Source organism: Felis catus, chromosome A3 (genome assembly GCF_018350175.1).
Source record: "Felis catus isolate Fca126 chromosome A3, F.catus_Fca126_mat1.0, whole genome shotgun sequence".
NCBI classification, from domain to species: domain Eukaryota; kingdom Metazoa; phylum Chordata; class Mammalia; order Carnivora; family Felidae; genus Felis; species Felis catus.
Genome location: NC_058370.1, coordinates 2741800 through 2754341, shown reverse-complemented (window position 1 = coordinate 2754341; position 12542 = coordinate 2741800). Strand labels below are relative to the sequence as shown.

Genomic DNA, 12542 nt, shown 5'->3' with positions numbered 1-12542 from the left:
GTGATGAATCATGGGAATCTACCCCCAAAGCCAAGACCACACTGTATGCTCTGTATGTTAGCTAACTTGACAATAAATTATATATAAACATTTTTAATTAAATTAAATTGAACTTAAAAAAATTACGAGCTCCTCAGGTTGGTCATTCTGTCCTACATTGTTTTCTTCCTTTGTGTCTATCTGACTCATCAATCTAAACGTAGACTCACTAATCTGAAGTTGCATTACAAGGTTCAAATTCATACATATTTTGGGAGCTCATGACCCAACTATACACACTTGATCAGCTGAAAATATGCCTGTGTTGGCTGGAAGCTAATGGATAGGGAAGCATGTGACCTGATATACAGGACATCAAGCCATTTTCCATTCTGGTCCTTGAGCACTCTGCTATATAAACCTTCTTCTTGTGTCATATCATATTTTATTATCAACCTTCAAACCAATTTTCTTTAAAATCACAAAATAAATCAAGAGGGAAGGAGCATGTGCACTTGATTCTTTTGGGACATGATTTGAGTTCTTCTGGTAATATATGAATTAAAGTTGTCCTTTGTACATTGGACTAAATCCAGCAGCATCAGTGCTCGATGACATTTGATTTTTTTATATATATAGTAGAATAAAATACAACTGATTCCATGCTTTATTTAATGGAAGATTTTGGTGCAGAAAAAAATAATAACCCAACACATTTGGAAAGCCTTTACTGAACTTCCATTGTGGTTTGTGAAAATGTGATTCATGATGATCTACCAAATATTAAAAGCAATATACGATTCAATCCATACTTATAGGACAACTTTGAATAATCTACTGTCCGTCACACAACGTCCTTTCTAGAGAACTTTTAGCATGCTGCGTAGATCACCAACCTTCCACTGTGCCTGGTTCCAAAGTTGGACACACCAATACTGGATTCCTTATAGTTGGCAATAGTTTGTAGTAGTTTGGGCTATGTTGTAATCCCATCATGACTTCATGGGTTCAAGTGTGGAAGCTGGAGGCATCTTTTTTTTTTTTAATTTTTTTTTTCAACGTTTATTTATTTTGGGGACAGAGAGAGACAGAGCATGAACGGGGGAGGGGCAGAGAGAGAGGGAGACACAGAATCGGAAATGGGCTCCAGGCTCTGAGCCATCAGCCCAGAGCCTGACGCGGGGCTCGAACTCATGGACTGCGAGATCATGACCTGGCTGAAGTCGGACGCTTAACCGACTGCGCCACCCAGGCGCCCCAAGGAGGCATCTTTTGAGAGTCAGCATCTGGGGTTGACTTGACCTTGAACACTCTTGGTGGTGAAGGGGTAAGTTCTTATCAAGGGCAGGTTCCAAGGACTGTTCAGGGGAATGGTATCAGAGAAGGGAGAAGTTAACCCCCTTCCTCTCCTCTCTTCAGAGCTCTCACTTCCAATAATGAACCGTGTGGCTACTAGATACAGTTTCCTTTCAGATTCCCCTGCAGCAGGTCTATTCATCATGTTCCCCGCTGAGTGGAAGACAGAGGCATAAATGGAGGGTTCTGTCCATTGTGGAATTTACTGACAACATTCACTTGAAATTTCCCTCATATTAGAAAGGCTGTAAGACATTGGAAGCCAGGGACTCTCTATGGCGAGGGTTCTCCGGCAAGGAGACTTTCTTATGCACTTGGGCGACTTGGCAGAAGCCGCTGGGAGTTGCACACCAGCCTGTTGGCCAGTCCCGGAGGAGCAGGTCTTTGCTAGCCTGCTGGCTGAGAGGGAGCCAGGAAGGGGCTGTCTCCTTCATCCCGCACACTCGGGGCTCAGACGACCTGGCAAATGTGAGGCACTAGGTACTTTCTTGTAGAATGGCTGTGGAGAAAACCAAAGGAGACAGAGAAGGACAATCCCATCCTCTTCCACGGGGACTGTGGGAGTGGGTGAGGAGGAGGGGTGGAAGTGGGGATACCGGACACCCCTTCCCTTCTCTGCTCAAGGAACTCAGCAGGTGGTCTTAGCCTCGGGGCTTGGAGAGATTCCCTGTGTGGGTGCACTTCAGACCAGCTAAGTCAGAACACTTAGGAAGGCAACAGAAATAAAGAAGGCAAGTTTCAAGGCCAAGGGGCCAGGGGGACAATGAGGAGGCAGGGAAGGCTTCATGCAAGAGCTGGAACATCCAGGACTCAGGCAGAGGGAGCTTCCACCTTCTTGGGGCCCGTGACTGGGGCTCCACAGGAGAATCTCTGTCCTCCAGGTCTGCAGGACTGGGAGAAGATGCATGGTCTGGTTGGCGTTTGTCCCTAGGCCCTTCCCTCACTAATTCATCCTCCTGTGCAAAGCCTGCATCATTTACTGAGCAACTGTTGCATGCAGACAAGAAGACTGACAGGGCAGATTCCAGCGAACGGTGCAGCCCTGCATTCTTGCTGCTGACAAGCTTGTAGGGGAACAGAATCAAATGAGTAATGGCACATTTGATGAGCGCTTCCAGAGAAGGAGCTCTTATAGGGGCTCAGGCTCCAGGTAGACTTAGCCAGACCCCAAAGGGAGAGAGGGCACAGGACCAGTAAGAGGGTCCCCACAGGGGCAGTCTTGAGTGAGAGCATGCTGTGCCCTGCAGGAAGGAAAGGAACCATTCCGGCCATGGCCCTGCCCGGAGGGTGCCAAGGTCTCCATGGGGAGGGGCCCCGCCTTGGCCAACCTGACGACTGTGGGAGAGGCTAGCCTGGGCCTGTCTGGTGCAGCAGGAAAAGGAGCAAGAGGAAGGTGCAGAAGGCCGCCGGAACGAAGGCAGAGGGAGAAGGGCTGGGGGTGGGCTGAGCCCCTCCTCACAAGCCAGCCCTTCCCTCAAGCCTCTCCGTGCAGCCGGTGGTCAGCCTCCTGAGGCCTACTCAGCTTTGAGTCCCTCCTCTGTCTGCGGGTCCTGCCCCCCTGTCCTGACTGTGTCTCCACTGCTCTCTTTCCTCGAAAAGCAGGAGGGACTCACCAGGCTCAGGAGGCTAAATACAACGTTGGAGGCAGATGAGTAACTTGCTTCCTTCCAGGAACCTGAAAATGCCTCCTGTTTCTGTTCCCTTTAGGAAAGCAGTGCTGCTCTAGGAACCCTCTCTTTCCATTTCCTGCTAAGTATAGCACAATGATTGCAGGCACGGCCCCTGGGGCCGATGGCCCCGGCCCTAATTCAGCTTTGCCGCTCACCAGCCATGACTCAGTCTTCGGTTTCCCCATGCGTGCAGTTTGGGGGTCACGGTGATTCCTACTTCACAAAGGTTTTAGGAGAGTCAGGAGATTGAACCTAAATACAACTTAAAATAGTTTCTGACATGCAATGTGTGTCTGCCATTACCATTTTCCCGAGCACAAGGAACCCAGCTCCGGGGTCTACACACCACCTACTCCAAAATGGCGCTATGAGGAAACCTCGCAGTGGCTCTCATCCCCACCCGATGCACTGAGACAAAGCCAAGCTGAGGCAGTGAGACTCCCGGCAGCCCCATCAGACCCTCCCACAGAGGGGAGGAGGCCCGGGGCATCTAGAACGAGGTAGAGGCTGGGTCATCTGACTCCCATCCTGATGGAAGGCACCGGAAGTGCATCAGGTGAAGGTGCTAAGCGTCGCTCATAAAGCAAATCATAATTAGAAAATTTTCTTTTCTCCTACGCAAACCCCCTTTTCTTCTTCTTTGGGCTCCTAAATCTTGCCAGATAAGATATGCAAGGACGTGGGGCAGAGCCCTGGGGGTGGTCTTCTCCATACGCCTGCACATATTTGGGGCCACCTGCTTGAACAAGATGTTGCTTTGGGTTTGTCTTTAATCAGATTATACTTCTCGCCCATATTCTCAAAAGGATTGCGAATCATGAGCTTTCTGAGGGAACAGAACAATCCTTCAGTGTCGATACAAAGCAGGAAAACAGAGAATGAAGGAGTTCTAACAACCAAGTCAGAGAAGTCAAAGGAAGGAGGAAGTAGCAGGCGCTAGGAGGATGTTCTTAGCTGTTGGTGACCGTTCTACCTGGTGCTCACTTCTGTACCCTTACATGAGGTCCAATTCATTAACCTCCCATGAGCAACTCCTAGGAATAATAGTTTAGTTTATCCTTGAACCCCGAGTCCTACCATGCAACCCAGGAAACACCTTCCACAGCTGGCCAGCAGAGGTTCCCAGTCGTGCCCCGACACTGCCTTCGGAGGCTCTGACTCAACGGGTGTGCAGCAGAATTGTTTGCGTTGGCCACGTGGCTCTAACACTTGACTGTTGCTCTCAGTGCAGAGTGAGGAACGCGGGAGAACGTGCTTTGCCGACATTGCACAGACAAGGACGGACGGGAAGTGATACCTTCAAATGCTACTGGCTAAACCCGCAAAGATGCTTTCATAGCAAGGAACAGAGCAGTATCTAGAATGGTTCTGGGGCCACTACCCACTGCCCAGATGCTACTAGTGACTTCCTCCGGCCCAGGCACAGTGTCCAGCCCCTGAGAGAGGATGGGCGGAAAGGAGGTGGTGACTGCCTTCCCTGACACTTGCAACTTACCTCTGCTTTCCCTGCTGAAGTTTCACCCACCCATGACCCCACCCGTGCACTGTCCACACTGGTCACGCCCTGGCACAGCCTCCCGTCATTCGGTAGACTTTCTCATCCTTGGTGGCCCTGGATGGCACCCCTGTTCTGCCGCCCCCCAGCTGCGTGGCCACGGCAAAGCCCTGTAACATCCTCGAGGGTCAGACTGCTCGTCTGTGAAGCAGAGAGAGTGAACCACACACCTCACAGGCGGTGGTGGATGCCGACGGCCCCAAGCAGCCTGCAGGACCGAGAATGAGTGTGTGGAGTGAGGGGTCAGAAGCACCAGTCATCAGCACTTCCCAGTTACTTTCTGCCGAGTCCCCCAGACCCCAGGCACAGGGCTGTAGGGTTGGCATCTGAAGATACAAGAGGAACAAGCCAGACTCCTGCCTCTGGATTGTTATGGCCTCTGAGGAAGAGACTGCCCACTGGTGACCGTGATGTGGGGCCAAAAGGAAAGGGTGTGGATGCCATCCTGGGACCAGGAGCGGACGATGCCGAGTGACAGCCCTGAGCCCGGGGCAAGAGTAAAACAGGCCGGGATAGGGGTGGGGGGTCATGGGCTGTAGGTCACTTGTGCAAAAGCACAGTTGGTGAGGTTGAGAAACCTTTAGGGTCTGAACTACCCTCGCATGGCTGGGCATGGGGTACAGGCGGGGGTGGTCAAGGGCCAGGAGAGCGGCATTTGGAGAAATAAGCAGACTCTACCCCCATATCAGGTGTTTACACTGGATTATCTTCCCCCAATTCCCCAAGAGGCACCCTTACCCCCGCCATGACTGGAGATGGGCCTTCAAAGAGGTAACCAAGGTTCAACCAGGTCACATCGGTGGGGCCCCAGTCAGAGGACTGGAGTCCGCTAAAGAAGAAGAGAAGTAGAGATGTGTGCACAGGGGGACAACCACGTGGGGACCAGTGAGAAGACATCTGCAAGCCAGGACAAGAGGCGTCAGCAGAACCAGCCCCACCGACATCTTGGCCTTGGGTTCCCAGCCTCCAGAAGTGTGGGAAACGTGTTGTTTAAGCCCCGCCATCTGCAACACTTTGGGATGGCCGCCCGCACTGAGAAACTCAGAAGGGGGCCCTTGAAGGACGTCATGCACAGAAGCACAGCATGAGATACACTCTAGAATTCTCCATCTGGCGACCTTAAGGAGAGAGGGTTTTATGGGGGAAACCAAGGCAGGGGGTAGTAGGAGGCACGTGTGGTGATCCAGGTGAGAAATGGCTAGAATCGGGGCACCTGGGTGGCTCAGTCAGTTAAATGTCTGACTTCGGCTCAGGTCATGATCTCACGGTTCATGGGTTCGAGCCCGCATTGGGCTCTGTGCTGACAGCTCGGAACCTGGAGCCTGCTTCGGATTCTGTGTGTCTCTCTCTCTCTGCCCGCCCCCCTCACATTCTCTCTCTCTCTGTCTCTCACAAAACAAATAAATGTTAAAAAAAATTTTTTTTAAAGAAATGGCTAGAAACGTGGGGAAGTGAGGCAATGGGCACGGGTAGGTTGGACTCCATCTGGGACAAGGGCGGAACAGGCTGCTGAGTGGGCCACCTTGGGAGGTGACAGAACCTCTCTCTGCCTCACTTTGCTCATCTGTGAAATGGGGTGGACGTAAGAGTGCAGCTGTAGACAGCGGCTCTGGCTTCACATGTCCACGTGCCGGTCACACTCAGAGGGAGCGCCCACCTCAGGACTCCACGTCTGCCAGGCGCTCTGCACTAGGAAGCAGACTCAGCAAGTCAGCTGACCTTGACCGTCTGGGGGGCCCTGCACACGAGGCAGAGGTCAGGAGGCTCCCTGGTCTCCAGACAGCATCAGACCGCAGGACCTTAAGGATTGATGTGGGGGGCAGGGTATGGAAGGAGCCAGATACGGTCCCGCACTCTCCTCTCCATAGTTTATTAACGGATTTCAATCAAGGAGCGATGAGCAAACAGGAAAAATGGTGTCGTCTTTCCCCTCACTGTGAATTATTTTTTGGCACAAGGATTATGATACACTGCACTCAGTATTACTGTAAACTGTACGAAATTCACGTTTAGGTTGTGTGTTGTGGTGACAACTCATCCAGGGGCACAGGAGATGCCGTTGGTGCCCAGCTGGACCCATCAGTGCCCTGGGTGCAGACGCCTAGCTCTTGAAGCCGTTGGCGGCCAATGGCCCCAGAGGTCCCCTTTCTGGACAAAGCAGCAGCTCTCAGGATGGCCTCTGTGCCTCCCAACAGTGGCCCTTGACAAACACCCACACCTCATGGTGGGGCCGGCGCTGTGGCACGTGTCCTGCTCCCGGGCTCCGGTGGGGATCAGGCTGACCGTCTCAGCTGGGACCACACCCGTGCTCAGTGCTCTCTCCCGCACCCCTGCTTCCCCACACCTTTCTCTTCGGTCTGCAGAACAGGGTCAGAGACAAACAGGCCTGGGAAGCTGGACATCTCAGAGCCGATCGCCAAACTGTCCGCACACATCCTGGCTCACAACAACCCCGAGGGGTGAGCAAGCGGGTGTCCAGCCTGCAAAGACGGAGAGGCCACGTGAGCGCAGGCCGGTCACCTGCGGAGCCAGGGACCAAACTCCCTCATTGAACTCCCGACTCCAAGCTCAGGGCCCCTCCCACCTGCCGCCCCTCCCACCTCCCGCCCCTCCCACCTACAAGGTGGCTGGGAGTATCACCATCACCAAGCAACTGCAATACACGAAAGCCTATGACCATCAGGGGCATTGGCATAATATTTTGAACACATATAACAGGAACAGAGGCAAGAATGCAAACGATGACAATGATGTCTTCAAGAAACCTTCCAGGGTGCAGAGGACTGAAGTGGGCCGTGTTCTCTGCGTTTCCCTCCCCTGAGGTACCCGCCTCCTCGCCTGAGAGCTCACCTCCACGTGCTCTCGCACAGGAGAGCCCAAGATTATATAAACCATCAGCTTTGCGATGACAGAAACGTCTATGGCACTTGCTTCTCTCCTGAGCTTCCTGAAAAAAAAAAAAAAAAAAAAAAAAAAAAAAAAAAAACCACAACGAGAAAACCTTAAAGCAAAGAGATCCAAATTTGGGTAATTATCCAAGAAGCCAACTTTTGAAAAGAGGCCAAGGAAGAGACTGTCAGGACTCCTGTGCCCCCTTGCAGACTCCCTGGCACGTAGGGCTGATTTCTTGTGTCTGTCAGGTCTGGTCCTAACTTGGTTCGTTAAGAACAGGACTCAGGGCGCCTGGGTGGCTCAGTCGGTTAAGCGTCTGGCTTCAGCTCAGGTCATGATCTCACAGGTTGTGAGTTCGAGCCCTGCTTCGGGCTCTGTGCTGACAGCTCAGAGTCTGGAGCCTTGCTCTGATTCTGTGCCTCCCTTTCTCTCTTCCCCTCCCCTGCTCACTCTCTGTCTCTCTCTCTCTCAAAAATAAATAAACGTTAAAAAAATTAAAAAGAAAAAAAACCCAGGACTCTAACGGGCCCACAGACAGACTCCTGGGCTTGGCAGTTAGCTTCTGAGTGAGCCAAACGGGCCCCGGGGTCACGGCTCCTCCCCTCCCCTCCTACCTCCAACAGCGTCCACATTGCCATCATCCTGGGCCACTACGTTTTCACTAAGGGCCCTGTGCTGCATTCTCATCACCCTGGATTGTGGATTTGATGACACCTGTTGTGCAGATGATCTGCTGCTGGGTCACATACCCGCAAGGCGAATGAGCCTAAATTCACACGTGGTCTCCAAACCCACCCAGATGCGTGATTTTGCACTTGCTGGAAGCCACCCACGATGAAGGGAGAATGTGGCCCCGGCCCGGCCCCAGTGAGCGGAAGCATCTCACAACGTGGCCAGGCCAGGAGAAAAGTCGACGACCCCAGCGGGCAGGCCAGGAATCGGTCCGTTTCCGGCTCTTCTGCAAAGACCTTGCCGACAGCCTGAAGTGTCCTGCCGGGCTGTGAACATCCCCGTCTGAGCTCCGAGCCTGAGAGGCCCCGGCACACTCCTTGTGCCCGGGCATTCGTGATGCTGATCTCTGCAAGGCCTTTGATCCAGCCTGCCCCTCGCGGGCACTTTATCGTGGCGGCAGTCCTCTTCCTGAGCCTATGCTCAGGAAGAGAATCCTCCCTGATGCCCCATTTATCACATCCAGGGTGCCTTCCGTGGGGCTTCTCTGCACCCTTGTTCTCTGAGGCCCCATAGACACACGGGACACCCGTCATGCCTCCCGTGAGCCCCAGGAGAGCTCCAGGGACACAGAAGGCCCACCCTTGCACAGGTGACCCACTCAGCGGCCCCCACTCGCTCCCCTCTGACACGGGGGTACAGCCACCTGCTCAGAAGAAGAGGGACAGACGAACGAGGGAAGCACAGGAAAGATGTCATCTGGCGTTATCCTCTGCTTAGGGACAAATCCATTGTCCCCCAAACCTGCCAAGGATTTCCAGAAATGCCCAAACAAATGCAGGCTCTAGACCCCACCCCAGAGCCACTGAATCAGAATCACCAGAGAGGGGCCGGCAATAAGGTGCCTCGCAATAAGGCAAGTTCGGGGTAGGCGGGCCTGGCCCTTCAGAGCTCGAAACCACTGGGAGCCTGTGCTCTGTGCCCAGAAAGTGCCCGCGAGCAGGGCGGTCCAAGCCTTCCCCACTTGTACCCCCTCACTCACCTCGATGGACAGAGGAGGGGAAGTGGTAAAGGAAAATGAGGGCTGCTTCAGGAATAGAAACGAGTTGCTCAAAACCTTCCCTTTCTTTCCCAATTAAGCAACCGGACGTGGAGGCTGCTGGATCACCAGGCGCGAGGAGGAGAGGCTGCCCCGTAAATTGCTGCCTTCACCTTGGTGACTGTACATTCCCTCCAGCTCTAGCGGGCTTAACTGCAAAAATCATTAAATTCAAAATCACTGTATATACATATACTGTACCTGCCGATAGCCGCAGGCAGAGCTAATCAAATGCAGTGCACATTTCATGCAATTTCACACAATTAGGAATCTCACAAGGATGCAAATAAAGAGAAAGCCGGGAGCCTAGGGGGTGAGTACTGGGGGAGGGCATCAGAGGGCCAAGAGGTCTCTGGTTCTTCCTAAGCTCCTTCAAACCACAGGGAACATGCCAAAGGCCCTCAGCCATCACCTCCACCACCAAGCAAACGTCTGCAACGGGAGAAATCACTGAAGTGCATTTAGGAGTCAAGAGGCTTCTTGGAGATGAGAGCGGGACCCTGCCCTGTTCTCGGAGCCCCTGCAAATTGGCCCTCCGGCTCTCCCCCCCACCCCACCGCGGGCATTTACTGAGCACCGAAGGCGTTCCTGAGGGTAGAGCTGTTGAACACTTATCGTGAGACGCTCACGACTATCAAACCCAGAATCGGCAAGCTAGTACTGCAAAGGGCCAGGGAGTCAACACTGTAGGCTTTGCTGGCCGGATGTCTGTGCTGCAGCCACAGGTAATACACACACACGAGTGTTTTAATAAAACGCTGTTTACAAAAACAGGTGTTGGGTAGATCTGGTCTCAAGAGCATCAGCGTTAGAAGAGTGTTTTAGAAACCCTTGACCACATTCGCCGGGGGGATGTGGAGTCAAACTGAAAAAAACGCATCCCAAAGGCAACGCCAGTGGATCTGGGGACTGGGTGAGGGAGTCGCTACCCAGGCTGGTGTCTGAGACAAAGGCCACCTTGTGAGGACTGCACAAGGGGTCGACCAGCAGCTCTGAAGGAACCGTTGCAAAGTACAGAAGGGCCACAGGGTGGTGACGCATCGGTTACGGGGAGAGTTCCGTGGAGGTGTGGATGTCAGGTGTTCCCCTGGAAGGTGAGTCTCAGGAGGTGCGGACGTATCCCTGGCACCATCACTCTGTGGCTGTGCAGCGCTGTGGGCCTCCCGTGTGTCTGTTGATTTTTTTTTATCTTTTATTTTCTGGGACATGAAGCGATGATTTCACCACAGGCCCATCCTTGTGAGCCATCAAGGTCTATCTCCTCCTCGTGCCTCTACCGGTCTCAGCAAGCAAAGCTTTCATGGTGACATCAGAACAGGTACACAGAGGCCAGGAGCCCAGCGATCCTGAAGGAGCAATTGAGGCAGAAGGAGCATATTGCTGTGAGCATGGGGTGGGACCCCTGAGGGATTGTATGAACCAGGGCTGGGGGGTGGGGAACCAGCCCTTTGGCCAGTGGAGCTCGATACCCAGCCTCATTTGCCCTTGAGGGTCAGAAGCCCAGTCGTGGACGCATCCACGCCACCCCTCACTGGGGTGCTCCTGGGAGATCTGGTCATCATCTAGACTGTGGACTTAGTCTTGACAAATAGATTTTGTTTCCACGATCAGCTGAACAAAGCACTGTCCCTGTTGCAATCTAATCAATGTACATATGGATTGTTGGTTCAATAAAAGCAACCAAGGAGGCGATATTTAAGGGGCCAGAGAAATGGCCAGAACTGTGCGGCAAACGTGATTTACCACAGCCCCCGCGGGTGCGCAGGTCTTGAGGCGCGTGATTAAGGAGGAATTCTACAGTAGTCATCTCGGTGAATGAGAGCTCCATGTTGAGCCTCTTTTCTGGTGAAGCCTAAGGATTTTTCTTCTTTTCTTGACCAGCGTCACACAGCTCTTGGTTTGAGCTGATTTATATGATGAAATTTTAGACATTTCCTGTTGGAGTGATGTCTCCCTGCTAGTAGAAATCCAACAGGGTGGCATTTCATTCAGCAGGTGTGTTCGCCTGGGTGAGTTCAGTGATGCAGCTAGTCTGTGGCCAAAGTGGATGGAGGACTTGGACAGTGTAAGTCCTGATCCAACACAGACACCAGGGTGGATGGGGGATGGGGGAGGGACCCAAGTGGACCCTCCTAACTGCATAAAACTCACCCTCCTTCTTATTGGTGCCCATTTTCAACAGTTAGTGTCACCAATTATGTCTTTAATTCTCTCTCTGATGACTTCAGTGTTGGCCTTTCAAACCAAATACACAGTCCAAGGTGGCAGGAACCGGATTTTATAAGTATTCCACGAGTGTTTATTGAGTAACTAACACGAGCTGTTCATTATCCAGTAGTGTAAATAATATGAAATCTATTGGTATAATTAAAGCTCTATCATCTGTCTTGTGCACCAATAGCGATGATCAGATACTGACGGCTTGCTCTAAACATAACGCGGAGGATGGAGTTGAGAGTGGCCACGAACAGGGTCTTTGTTTGGGGAGGTGCCTGCCATACCGTTGTTATTATCCTAAAATAAACCGGATGTAGATCTTCACCTGGAATTTTAGACAAAGTACTAGATGCAGCATTGGAAGGCCACATTTCTACTTGCACTCCCAACTGCTTTTATCAGGCTGTGTAATTTCTAAAACTTTTTTTTAGCGTTTGTTTATTTTTGAGAGATTGGGAAAGACAGAGCATGAGCAGGGGAGGGGCAGAGATAGAGGGAGACACAGAATCCGAGCAGGCCCCAGGCTCTGAGCTGTCAGCACAGAGCCCGATGCGGGGCTCGAACCCACGAACCGTGAGATCATGACCCGAGCCCAAGTCGGACGCTCAACCGACTGAGCCACCCAGGCTCCCCCAGGCTGTGTAATTTCTCTTGTACTCTCTCTTTTCTCTCCACTTCAATACATACACAACTGAAAGCAGCAAAATAAGAGTGTAAATGGACACTTCCCTCACAAAGGTGTACAGACGGGAAATAGGCATATGATAGACACTCGACATCTGCAGTCATTAGGGAAATGCAGACTACAACCACAACAGCATTTCGCCACACCCTACAAGAACGGCCCAGTTAAACACGACCAAGCAGACAGAACTGAATGCTGGCAGGAGTGTGGTGTATGGGGATTCCCATTCACTACCAGCGAAATGGAAAACGACACAGCCACTATGCACAACAGTTGGGAGTTTCCTACAAGTTTAACCTTACCTAACAACCAGCAATCCTAGACTTAGGAACTTATCGGAGTAAAAATTAAAAAAAAATCTTTGTCACACAACAACTATATTCAAATATTGATGGCAGCTTCATTTTAAAATTCACCAAA

The 12542-nt window shown here is 52.0% G+C and overlaps 1 long non-coding RNA gene and 1 other non-coding gene across 2 annotated transcripts; both read right to left on the bottom strand.

Moving 5' to 3' along the window:
- Positions 1-6383: 6383 nt before the first annotated feature.
- On the bottom strand, positions 6384-9367 carry LOC123384196. The gene is made up of 3 exons (XR_006594912.1): positions 9164-9367; positions 7411-7507; positions 6384-7040 (listed from the first exon to the last, which is right to left on the bottom strand). It is a non-coding gene; the product is annotated as an uncharacterized LOC123384196 (long non-coding RNA).
- Positions 9368-11980: 2613 nt separating this feature from the next.
- On the bottom strand, positions 11981-12065 carry TRNAP-UGG. Its single transcript has one exon. It is a non-coding gene; the product is annotated as a tRNA-Pro (tRNA).
- Between the last annotated feature and the right edge of the window lie 477 nt (positions 12066-12542).